Source organism: Arvicanthis niloticus, chromosome 19 (genome assembly GCF_011762505.2).
Source record: "Arvicanthis niloticus isolate mArvNil1 chromosome 19, mArvNil1.pat.X, whole genome shotgun sequence".
Classification (NCBI taxonomy): domain Eukaryota; kingdom Metazoa; phylum Chordata; class Mammalia; order Rodentia; family Muridae; genus Arvicanthis; species Arvicanthis niloticus.
In genome coordinates, this window is record NC_047676.1 from 5,629,234 (window position 1) to 5,643,192 (window position 13,959).

Consider the following 13,959-nt stretch of genomic DNA (forward strand, 5'->3'; position numbering starts at 1 on the left):
ACAGAAACCAGACATCCCTGGCTATCATACAGAGGATCATGTCAGATACTATGCATCCCCACATTGTAGCAGACATTAAAAGTTCCTTCCTTCAGAACTAGACTCATAAACAGAACAGGAAAGGCCCCCGGGGCTCTCCTGTCATGTCGTCTGTACCTGATACCACACTTTCCAACCAAATTCCCACTCTGAAGTTGATTTCCTGCTGGCAGGTAAACACAGGTTCACAGATTCAAACATGTGGGCAAAGAACAGTTTCCTCTGAGCTCTTGGCAACAAGCAGAGATGTGAGGCAGCCAACTCCCTAGGAGGAGATTTGCAAACTAGATTGCAGGCAAGGGGGAAAAGGAGGGGTCCTTCAACCTTCAACTTCCCTTGGGGTTGCTATTCAGGGGCAAAATCGCCCCAGCTTTTCAGATGCTTCCCAGCACTAGCTTCCACTGCCCAATACCACAAGCCAGTTAGTTCCCCAAGACCTCCCATCACCTCTGCAGGCTCTATCTGAGGAAAGGGAGGTCCACCCTGTATTGCAACACAAAGGATACAGTTTCAGTAGCCCACACAACAGCAACAAAGCTATCAAGATGTTTTCTTTCCATAGAGCAGCTAATTCTCCTGCAAAGAAAAGCTAAGGGTTAGGTGAAAAACAACTTACATTTTGTTCCCAGAGCTCTTGTTCTAAGAACATTTGGAGACGCGTGTAAAGCACATTTAAAGATGATGGCTATTTGTATTCCTTCAGCGTGGGTAAAAGTAGTATACATATGCCACATGGGACCATTGTCGTGCTGTGAACAAACTGCCCTCTGTCCACACAACTTTCAGTGAGTCAAATTCAGACCACCCACTTCATTCCAGAGTAATCAGGAGTACTTTCTGGGCTGAGCTAAAATCAGCACAGGGAGCTGCACTGACCAGCCATGCGCTCATTAATCTCCAACCATTGTCTTAATGGGTTCAGAGTTCATCATGGCTTTATGGATAAGCTCCGTAGATCTCATAGTGGGTTGGCGAGGCAGGCAGGGATGCAGAGTCAGCAGGATGACCATCTCCATCTGGGATGGCTGTTAGAATAGTTGTGTGGGGCCAGAGAGGTGTCCTCAAGAACTGAAAGAGTCCCATGCAAGAGGTGAGGTTGGGAGAGGGCTTAGCACTAAATGTAACTTGGATGCCAGGCAGGAAGTTGAGGCAGAAACAGCAGTCTGCTGCTCGTGGGTGATGGTGTTTCAGAAGTTCACTTCATGTTATGAAGTCTAAGTTACAAATGTGGCACAGCAAGGCAGGTCTCAAACACCGGAGGGCTCAGATATGTCCATCAGCAGGGCAGTAACTGCAGAAGGTCGTAGGTGTGGCCCTCAGAGCTGGCGGTGGCGGTGCTCCTACCTGACAGAAGAGCAGAAGACACAGAAGGACCAGGGACAGAACTGTGTGAAGACAGAGGGGTGATGGCAGTATTGAGGGGCAGAGAGCTTTAAGATCAGCTATGACACAGAGGCTGTGGGACATGAAGTTAGGACACAGTAGACTCTAGATGTGCTTGCTCCCAGTGTTCTTTCTATGTGACTCTAACATTATCGGGGCTGACAGGAGCCAGGGCTATGTACCAAGAACCAGGAAAGCAGAAGCAGCCTGCTTTCTCCTGCACCTTGTCTCTTCTTCCCACTGGGCAGAGGGCGTGATCCTAGAGCTGTTCCAGAGCTTCAGTAAGGACAGCGGAGGGAAGGTCAGTCAGGCTGGGCTTCCTCAGTTACAGCAGTAACATGTAAACAAACTTCAGCAACTGAAGTATCTTCATGTTGTTCTCAACTCCAATGTACACTGGTTATATTTATAGTAATAGTAAAAGGAATGTAATAAATGTAAATAAAACTAGCTGCTTACACTGGGAAGACAATTTGACTACCAATGATGGCATGGGGTCATTTGACTAGGTGACGAAGTCACAGGAAGCCTGCCAACACACAGCAGAAACAAGGATTTGAAACAAATACACTGGGAGTTTGTGGCACAGCTAAGGTTGGAAGCGTAGAGACTGGTGATTTTCTTTCCCTTTGTAAATGGATGATGAAAACCGTAGAAGAAAACCCAAAGTAACACCTCAAACTTGAACACAAAGGAAGAGAAACGATCCTGAGTAAAGCTTGGTTCAGTTCTGCGCATCACCCCTCCTCACCATTTCTACAACAATGTGTCAAGTTAGTAAGACATGTGATCTGTCTATCTCCCCAAAGCTAAGAGGGAGCCTCCCCACCACACACACATACCTGCTGTGTGAGGGGTGTGAGGAAGATTTCCTGAAAAGACATTTGTAGGGAACTATAGCAAAGGGTCCAGGAGGTTTGAAGCTTTAGGGCGTCTCTTGGTTAGAATGAGCTACCTTTAAACCCCAGCTGGGCCTTGTTACTTAACACTAACAACAATTGGATAAGTGAAAATGACATCATCATATTAATCAAACCCTCCTCCTTCCTGTTGTATGTCTCTATATATATGTGTGTGTGTGTGTATTACATACATGCCTATATGTGTATATGTGTGTATATGTGTGTATATGTGTATATGTGTATATGTGTATATGTATATATGTATATATATTCTAATGTATAAACCTTACACTTGCTCAAATAGAAAAACAAATCTATCCTGAGAGTCGAGCTAGCAAAGGTCACAGCCTCATATCGCACTAGGACGTTGGTTCCATATGGAATTGAGAGCAGGAAGAGGGGATCCCATGGGAAGTCTCTGCTAAAGCATTTGTGAGAGCGAAGCATGTCACATAAATGGCAGGCAGAGAAGGTGACAGGAAAGCAAAATTCAAGGAACATCAGACAAGCTGTCACAGTCCTATTGTATTATGTGACAAGTTACGACACATGTGTTCAAAAGAAAAGTCTTTCCAAGTCAAATGAGCCAACAAGACAGGGGGATGAGAAGGTGGTGCTGTGCCCAGGAAAACACATTGGAGGATAAAGCATCCACATTGAAATAATAAAAAATAAACAGTGAGGATGTGACCCCAGGCTGGGCCAGATAATTCCACCAATAAAAAGACCTGAGATGGCTAAAGGTGACCAAATAAAGGTAATCAAAATAACTCTTACAGTAATAAAAGCCATTCATAAATAAGGAGAACAATTACACTGTGTGATTCCAATGTTCTTCTTGAAGTTGAAATCCAACATATTTAAATCTATGGGGCCTCTGAGCTGGAAAAAAAGTGAGACTACAGGGAGCCTAGATCTTTGTCAGCATTCACATTTTCCATGTAAAGCAGTTCCTGTCAACATTCATGTGCTTAGTGAGCACACTGGGTTTATAGAAATCGGTTGTGCTGTCATTACTTCAAAGACACTAATGTTGTGGGGTTGGGGGTGGGGTGGAGTAATGTGGGGGAGAGGGGGGAGGAGCTCAAGGATATAGGAGCAAATGAACCTTAAGCAGGCAGGTGAATTGTGCCCTGTCAGCTCCCATACAAGACGCAATGGCTGTGATGCTCCCAGCAAACTGAAGCAGGAAAACGTATCAGCGTCTGCTGGACTACCACTGGGGAATGCCATTGAAGTAGAAAAGAGGATGTGGTGGAGTGTTTCTGAGTCCTCTTTGAGCAGGTTATGAAGCTTACGTAGGTCTTGTGGAATCAAGATGGATAAGTTTGGCATTGGTAAGCCATGGGAAGATCATGGAGTATCTATAACTAAGCAGTAGGGAATCTACAGAGATTCGTGAGGAATCCCTTTTGTCCTAGGAAGACTCATCTTCAGCATAGGAACAGATCAACTTGCCAAAGTCAGGACTTCAAGTAGGCTGATTCATGAAAGTTCCTCCCAAGAAAGCTATGTGACTCTTCTAGGCCACTACCTCTTAATTATAAAATCAAACGGTAATATAATCCGCTTCCTAGAATTTTGAAAGGATTAAGATGACACTCATGTAATACATAACATATTGCCCAACACACTGAAAGAGCTCAGTTGCATTTGAAATGGGAGTCTTTTCCATGGCCTTTGAAAACTACACAGGGACCAGGCTCCTAGTGATCTGCTGTGCTGTCTGTGAAGAGTACCAACTGCTGCCATGAGGGAGGGTTCTTATAGCCCTGGCCATTGTGGGTTAGAATCTGGGACAGCACTTGCAGTTCTGGGGGTGCACAGAGTCTTACAATTGCTGGTATGTTCATAGACCAGCGTTTGCCTGCCCTTGATGAGTCTTTGTCTTAGTGTTCTACATCTTCATCTGAAGGCTGCTAGCAGAATACTGGCTCCCAGGAAGCTAGGACAAAGATATTAAAGCCCACACCCACAAGGCCACACCTACTCCAACAAGACCACGCCTCAAAATAGTGCTACTCCCTGGGCCAAGCATATACAAACCATCACAGTCTTCCTGTTTATTCTGACCCACTGGTGCTGGGGACTCTCTGTGTCAGTGTTTAGCTACTATTAACAAGTCGCCATGGGGCCACTTGGTGGTGGCGCATGCCTTTAATCCCAGCGTTTGGGAGGCAGAGGCAGGCTGATTTCTGAGTTCGTAGGCCAGCCTGGTCTACAAAGCGAGTTCCAGGACAGCCAGGACTACACAGAGAAACCCTGTCTCAAAAAACAAAACAAACAAACAAACAAAAAACAAAACAAAAACAAAAACAAGTCACCATACTTAGGGGCTTAGAACAATTCACAGTCACCATCTTGAATTTCCATGAATGGAGAATTTGGAAATGGCTTTACTGGGTGGTTCTGGCTCCGGGACTTTCTGTCCTTCATTTGTTATTGATTGCCAGTTCAGAACCAGAAAACAGAGTCTCCTTATTTTCCTCATATTCTCAGTGTCTGGAGATACAGGGATTGATTGGCTTCTTCGGAACTATAATCATTTGGTTTCCTGAAGAAGTCATTTCTACATTTTTTTTTTTTTTTTTTTTTTTTTTTTTTTTTTTTTTTGCAGTTCATGAGGCTTGATTTGAGCCTGAACTTGATCCCATAGTCTCTATCATAATATTACAAAAATGACACTGTGCAGAAATACTTAGAAGAACATTCCAGGTTTTGATGGAGCAACACATAAAACATCGTGTTCTCTTTGGGCTTTGCAAATGACATAATAATTAGTAAGTCAATTCTAGAGACAGAATTCTATTCCTTGAGCACATTGTTACGATGCGGACCTGAGAGAACCCTTATTTGTAATTTGAGGAACACTAACTTTAGATTACCCGTAAGACACTGCAGGAAGCATACCATCAGAACAGCCACAATCAGTGTTTCTCTAGAGGGCCAGGCAGTGTCAACAGAAATGGTTCCTTTGTCAGATACCATTGTGGATGTGAGTCTAGCCTGGCCACCATGCCTGTGAGAAACTGGTTACTGAGCAGGAAGTGTCTATGGGGCAGGGTGGCTTCCATACTGAGCAGTCTGTCCTCAGACGGCTTGATGGCAGAAATCACATCCATGGCATCAAGCTTGCCAACATTTTGCTTTTCTTCCATGGAGGTCTGTGTGCATTGCTTTGTATCACATTTCATGCACTCTATAGCCCTGATGATAATCTTGGATGAAAAGCAACTCTGTAGACTCCCAAATTCCAACTTTCAACTCTTCTGGGCCAGGACACTCCACTGGTACTAAGAACGTCCATGGATAGCAACTTCAATATCAACTAAACACCAAATACACATATGCATGTAGGGGTGTCACATCGTATTTTGATGTTTACTGCTTTGGTTTTTTTAATTATCCTATTATTTCAAATGCATTGATTTTATTTTTCCCATCATGCATTATTTTTTGATAACTTTTCAACTGCTGTACTTTAAACAACTTCAGAAATGTCTACAAAGTTTTTCTTCTAGTAAACATGGTTATCAGTTAAAATAAGCTGTCTGTATTAAGCAGTATTCTCTCATAAACTCAAATATCTTAAAGAAAAAGTCAGCGAATGTAACATTCTATTCTATTGGAGGAACTTTTTTTTTTTATTGGATATTTTATTTAAATTTCAGATGTAATCCCCTTTCCCCATTTTCCTCCCACCCAAGAAGCCCCATCCCATTTACCCCTCCTCCTGCTTCTATGAGGATATGCCCCCACCCACCCTTCCACTCCCACCTCCCCACCCACAATTTCCCCCACACTCGGAGTCCAGCCTTCACTGGACCAAGGATTTCCTCACCCACTTATGCCTGACAATGCCATCCTCCCCCTACATATACAGCTGGGGCTATGGGTCCCTCCATATGTGCTCCCAGGCTGGTGGTTTAGACCCTGGGAGATCTGGTTGGTTGGTATTGTTGCTCTCCCCATGGGGCCACAAACCCTTTCAGCTCCTTCAGTCTTCTCTCTAACTTCTCCATTGGGAACCCCATGATCAGTTCAATGGTTAGCTGTGAGCATCCGCCTCTGTATATGTCAGACTCTGGCAGACCTCTAAGAAGACAGCTGTATCAGGCTCCTGTCAGCATGCACTTCCTGACATCCACATCAGTGTCTGCCTTTGGTGACTGCACATGGGATGGATACCCAGGTGGAGCAGTCTCCAGACGGCCTCTTCTTCAGTTTCTGTCCCACACTTTGTCTCCATATTTGCTCCCATGAGTATTTTGTTACTCCTTCTAAGAAGGGCCAAAGCACCCACACTTGGTCTTCCTTCTTCATGAGCTTCATGTGGTCTGTGAGTTGTATTTTGGATATTTCGAGCCTTTGGGCTAATATCCAATTATCAGTGAGTACATACCATGTGTGTTCTTTTGTGACTGGGTTACCTCACTCAGGATGATATTTTCTAGTTCCATCCATTTGCCTAAGAATTTCTCTAATTTGTTGTTTTTAATAGCTGAGTAATACTCCATTGTGTAAATGTACCACATTTTCTGTATCCATCCCTTTGTTGAAGGACATCTGGGTTCTTTCCAGCTTCTGGCTATTATAAATAAGGCTATTGAAGGATTTTTTTTTTTTAAAGGTCACTTCTTCAGACTCTATGGATGTGTCCAGCAGGTGTCTTGAGGTGATACACAGTAGTCCTTGTGTTTAGTTAATTAGGACAGCATCACTGCACTTCAGCTGCATTTCTTATCTCTCTACTTTAAGTTTTCTGTTTCATAAACATCTACTTTAGCAGTTGCAACAACAGTTAGCATCCCAATATAAATGGGAGGAATCTCACAGGGCCCACCCAACAGACCAAGAGCTGAAGGCAATTAACAGCTGGGGGGTGGGGGGAATAGTCTTCCCCAGGAAGGAGCCCCCTGGTCTGTTTTCCAGACCACTTGGTCAGCACTAAAACTATGCACATGTAGGCAACACTGACCGGATTCAGGAGGTTGTATTTTTATTTCTTCTTTTATATGTATCTGTAACAACCATGATTAAAGAAGATAATGTTGTGAATTTGTGAGGTACAAGAGGGAAAGGAGGAAGGAGAGAGGGGAGAAATGGTGTAATTATACTTTAATTAAAAAGTTATTTGGAAAATGTAAAATAAAGAATATCATTTTTTAAAATTATTAAACACACTCATAAAGTTGACAAAAGCCCAATTGTGTGTTTATGTGTATTAAAAAACAAACCAAACAACAACAAACAAACAAACAAAAAACAAGTAAAAGCTATATGGAAAACAAACCACAAAACTGTTCGTGGTTAAATCCGTGGCTCAGTGGAATGACATGGTCACAGTGTAGTGGACTTGGTATGGGCTGCATTCTTTGTTATTTCATTTTTGTGCAGTAGCCTGTAAGAAAGCAAACAAGACATTTACTTAGAAGGACAAGATCTGTGATCTGACAGCCAGCCGTCCTCACTGATTCATCCATGGAAAGAAAGTTTAAAATTAGACAAAGGGTTCACACCAGGACTTTGATATATTGCTGCTTGAAAGATCAATTTTTCTGAGTCATTAAATAGCAAACCTTTCTTGCTGGTGTCTTTTTTTAGAAACTTAGAGGTGCTTTCCCCATGACTATTGTTGAGTGAATCATCTCCTGGCAAAAATTTGGCATTTCATAGGTACTGAGCTCAAATGACGTCCAGTAGAATTTATTACACATTTCACACAAGTAGTAAGTTCAACAAAGCAAGAGGCATCCTACACTCAAGGGAACCAAGGATCAAAAATACAGTTGTTTGTATATTTGTCTGACATTATTTCCTTCTCCTGGCTTCTTCTTTCTGGCTTTTCAGCATTAATTAATTCAGAGAGCAAAAGATGAAGATGGCTTTTGTGTTTAGGGAGGGGTGAGATGACTTTTACAGTGATAGCCACAAAGAACAGATCAAAATTTCAAAAGATAAAAATGAACTAAATAGAAGGGTTATGTTATTTCATGGAGAAATACCATACTTACATGCTTCACCCTTTAAAATGTTTTATATCTTACACAAACTTTCATTTCTAATTTTCATTTATTTTACACATCTCTATCAGGGTCTTACTTCATTCAGCATATCCATCTATTGTATGAACATTTTCTACTGATTAATATTTTATAGTTAAATTTTAAGCAACAACTATACTTCCAAAATTATATTTTTCTCATTTCTTATATCTATAAATCTTGAATTAAAAATAATTTGGATTAAATCCTAAAGTAGTTGTACTTCTCCAAACTAGTACACAGCACATTTTTTTTGAATATTATATATTTATTTCTTTTCTCATGACTGTAAACAAATACCAGATTACAGCACAGAGGAGTCCTGGTAGGGAAGACATAGTGCTTGGGAAGACTTGGTGAAGACTTGTTCAACATCCAGTCAAGATCTTGCTCAGCTGACTCCTTTTGATCCACATCCGAAGGCACATCCAGAATGGTATCCCATGAATTCCCTGTGTGTTTCTTACTATAATCAAATTAACAATTCAAATTGGCTACCATAAACAGGAAACATGGTTCACATTTATTATGTGACTATAGATTCTGTGTGTTTAATATACATATTTGTGTGTGTGTAATTACTTCTTTCCTATCTTCTCACTTAAACTTTTTTCTTTTTTGAGCAATGCAATATACAGCTTGTTCCAATTCAGTGATTCTCGACCTGAGGGTCACAACCCATTTGGGGTGGGGTGAGATTGAATAGCCCCTTCATAGGGGATTCCTAAAAACCAGCTGCATATCAGATATTTACAATTCATAATGGTAGCAAAGTTACAGTTATGAAATAGTAACAAAAACAATGTTGTGGTTGGGGTCACCACACATGAGGAACTGCATCAAGGGGTGGCGGCCTTAGGAAGGCTTGGCACCGCTGTTGTGTCTCAGCTCAGTAGGTGGCTGTGACAGTCAGTTGTTTTCAGTAGAGCCATTCATTCTTCACACGCCCTGTTGTCTAAGGGGAAGGACAACAGTTCTTTATGCGGAGATGAAAACAGAAATACATCTAGAAAGGTGGAGATGCACGTTCAATGGTTTACACCCCACAGAATATTATGGGATGTACAATAATTTCCACGGAAATTCCCAAAAAGTTTTGAGAACTTCTGGCAGTTGAAATTGTTTTCCTAGAGACTTTCCTAGTCTCTAATGAAGTACGCTTAAATTTTCCAAACTCGTTGTTCCCCCTTAGCCAGTTTTGAATTTATATCTTAAAAAGTATCTTCTGCATGTACAATGTAAACCTAATTTCCTCATTTTGTGCCGTGTTCACTATTTCTATCTCTCCTTTATCAGATGAAGGTAGTTGTGAACTTGATCCCTTAAGCACCCATGATAAGTATTTATGACGTCAGTGACTAATTAGCATAACAAGACACAGTCAGCTTCCTGGGAACAAAGCCACACAGTACTCAGGCACAAAATAACATTGTGAAGATCTTTTAAATGACAGAAGTTATACATGTATAATTTCTTAGTTACTCAACTTAGGGTTGAGTATTATGAGATAGAAAAGTACGTGGGTAAACGCCGTATTCTTCCATGTGTCTGCTGTTGGTCCCTTAGGCTGCTACCTTGTCTTGACTGATTTGAATGATGCTGAATGGGCCAGATCAGATTCCTTTCGGCATCCATTTGCTGAATCAGTTTGATACGTAACAGTGGCAGTGTTGGTGGAGCCTATAGTAGTGTTGCTTTTGGTTTCCTTAGGAATTTTCCGTAGCAACTTTATTAATTTACACCCCCCCACCCCAGCAGTATGCACGGGTCCCCTTATTCCACATGGCTACGGACACTCGTTGTTTTTCATATTAACCATTTTAATATATGTGAAATAATCTTTTACTGTGTTTTTTTAATTTATATCACTGTGGGGTTGTTTTATTATTATTTTTAATCTTTGACAAACCTGTTCTTTTCTTTATCTTTTATTTCCTTTATCACAGCCCCCTTCCCTTCTCTCTTCCCAGTCCCACCCTTACAAGTCCCTCACCCCATTGCCCCCTTCCACTTTCCTCAGGGAAAGCTCCACTTGGGTACCACCCAACCCTGGTGCATCTAGTCCCAGCAGGTCTAGGCACATCCTCCCAGACAAAGGTCCAACCAGGCAGTCCAAGTAGGGGGAAGGAGATCCAATGGCTGGGAACAGAGACTGAGATAGCCCTCTCTCCACTTGTTAGCAGACCTACATGCAGACCAAGCTGCACATTTGCTATAAATAAGTAGCAAAGCCAGGCGGTGGTGGCGCACGCCTTTAATCCCAGCACTTGGGAGGCAGAGGTAGGCAGATTTCTGAGTTTGGGCCAGCCTGGTCTACAGAGTGAGTTCCAGGACAGCCAGGACTACACAGAGAAACCCTGTCTAGAAAAACCAAAAATAAATAAATAAATAAATAAATAAATAAATAAATAAAAAAAAAAGCAAACATCTAGGTCCAGCTGCTGCTCACTGGTTGGTGGTCCAGGCTCTGTGAGCCCCCATGGTCCCAGGTTAGTTGACTCTGTGTGTCTTCTTGTGGTGTCCTTGACCCCTCCCACTTGCTTGATTCTATCCCTCACTCTTCTACAAGACTCCCCAGGCTCTGCCTGATGTTTGGCTGCTGGATGAAGCGTCTCAGGAGACAGTTATGCTAGGCTCCTGTCTGCAGGTGTAGCAGAGTGTCATTAATAGTGTCAAGGTTTGGCTCTCTCCCATAGAATGGGTCTCATGTTGGGGTAGTCATTGGTTGGCTGTTCCCTCAGTCTTTGCTCCATCTTTATCCCTGCACAAATTTTGGGTTGAAGGTTTTGTGAATGGATTGATGTCCCCTCCCTCCTCTGGAAGTCCTGCCTGCATACAGGAGGTGGCCACTTCAGTCTCTATATCTCTTCCTGGTAGGAATCTAAGCTAGGGCCACCCCATAGACTCCCTGTATTGTTTCCCATGGCAGGCCTCCAGCTAGTCACCGGAGATACTTTTATTGTGTTTTTAACTTGAATATTTCTGATAATTCCTGAAGTTGAATATTTTTAACACCTGGAGTCTTCTGTAAGCAGGGTCCACCCCTAGCTTCTCCTTATGCTGTTTGACTCCTTCTGGTTGAACAATCTGCATTCCTTATGCATCCTGGAGGCTGATCTTTCATTAGCTATTTGGCTTGCAAACGCTTTCTCCCATTTGCAATGCTGTTGTTCTGCTCTGTGGATTGCTGGCTTTGCTGCACAGAATCTTTTCAATTTAATGACACCCATTAATCTATTTCTTTTTTGACTGCCCATGCTTTGGTCCCATATTCACAGCATCATCGCTGAGGCTGATGCAGTGGTACTTCTGTTTCCTTGTAGCTGTGTTATAGTCCTGGTATACAATTTTTCAATTTGTGATGTGAGAATGGAGTTTAGTTCCTCTCTCTCTCTCTCTCTCTCTCTCTCTCTCTCTCTCTCTCTCTCTCTCTCTCTCTGTGTGTGTGTGTGTGTGTGTGTGTAAATCTAGAAATGCATCTGGGGTGGCATGACCTTCCTGAATCCCCTTGTGTTCATCACTAGGTATGAGTCCAATGCTCCAAGGCCATCTGGTTTCAGAATGGCTGAGGATACTGGTAAGCTATCACACATTCATTAGGGGATTCTGACTTTCATGGCCACAGTCGTAGCTCAGGCACTATTAAGAAATTAAAAATGAAATTCAGTGTGACACTGCAAACATCTGAAGATGAGGCCTGGCCTGGAGAAGCTATATCTGAAATGGTCCCACTATCTGCTGCTATTAACGTCAGGCCATGTTTCTTGCCTATGATCACTTCCCTTAAAGCTACTGACACATGCACACTAGGGGCTATAGACACTGACACATGCACACTAGGGGCTATAGACACTGACACATGCACACTAGGGGCTATAGACACTGACACATGCACACTAGGGGCTATAGACACTGACACATGCACACTAGGGGCTATAGACACTGACACATGCACACTAGGGGTTATAGACACTGACACATGCACACTAGGGGTTATAGACACTGACACATGCACACTAGGGTGCCCCATCCTCTCTGCTGTCCCAAGGACTCTGTTGCTTCTACTCTCACTATGATGCAAGACTCTTCTGCACAGCTCTCCTTCAATACCATCTTTGTGACTTTAAAGGAATCTTTACTGTAAGACAATTATAGAATGATTTGTTCAGAATTTGTAATTTCACATTTTATTTCATGGTTTATTTTAGGATCCTTTTGAGAACAGAAGTCTCTTCTTCTCAGTCTTCTGACCTTTCTCCTCAGCTTTCAAGATTATGAAGCCGTCGAATCATTCCGGGACTGCCAGAGAGACCTGAGTTTCCCTGTTATCTCGTATGGATGTGTAAAAGGTGAAGCTTTTTAAAATGATCAGATATAGTTTCTATGTCATATATAGGGAGACTGGAGTCAAAAAGCAACACATGCTGACATGACTCATGGTAATCTGGACATTTCTCACTCTGGAGACACCTTGACTGACATGAAAATAATCTAATAAGAAAAAAACCTCAGATTCCTGATTCAAAACTTCCTTTAAAGAAACCATTTTTTTTTCCCAAGAGCCTTGAGCTATGTCCCATGTTTTGGATAATATAGAGTAGATCTTTCCAGATTCAATCTTGTGAACTTGATCTCTGGAGCATCAAGAGAAGGATAGGATTGTGGGAAGTGTTTACTTCACATTTGCTTATGTAGACAGTTTCTCCTTACTGAGTTAACTGCCAGGAAGAACTGGATTGTGCAAAGATCTGGATGGGCTGACTTCTGGAGAATTCCACAGACAAAGAGAAAAATACCCCTGGAATTCCATTTGAAAGCTTGTGAGATACTTAAGGGTAGCCCAGCGTCAAGAGAAGGGCCACCCCAAAGGCCTCTGGTTAAGGGCGACAGACCATCGTTGGCTGGTGATTTCCAATGGGCAGTGCTTGTATCATTCTTCTTTCAGAGTAGAGTCCAGCCCTGAGCTCTTTGGGTGGGGAGGGAAGTTGTCAAATACTGGGAAGGAGATGCTAAGGTTGGGCAATGAAAGCCCATTTGCCGAATGAGATAGCTGTTCCTTCCTCTATATGAGCAGATCTGGAAAGACAAACATCTTGTCTCCCAAACTAGCCCAGTAGAGAAGCCTGAAGAGGAAGCTGTGGAGTGGGCATGGCATTCTCTGCATTTGGTAGGACTTGTGATGTCATTGCCTGTGCTGTGTGTATGTGTGTATGTGTGTATGTGTGTATGTGTGTATGTGTGTATGTGTGTATGTGTGTGTGTGTGTGTGTGTGTTTTATAGGCCACAGACACATTCGCTGAGTCACTTCCTGAAAATGGGCTTAAGTTGTATAACAATTCTATTTCTTCATTTATTTAGCTCAGGAAAGAGGTGATATTTGATTTTCCATCCAGGCTGCAGGGTGGGGGTGGGGGTGGGGGGCAATAGAAAAACAACTGAAATTAAGAGTATTATAAAGAAGTTGGTAACTTTTTGTTTGGTTAGAGGGAAAGCTTGGCTCATCTCCTTGCTTCCCTTTGGCTTGCGTCTTGGTGCCACCATCTGTGTTTCTAAGAGGTAAGGAAGGGCCAGTCTTTATTTAGCTGACCTT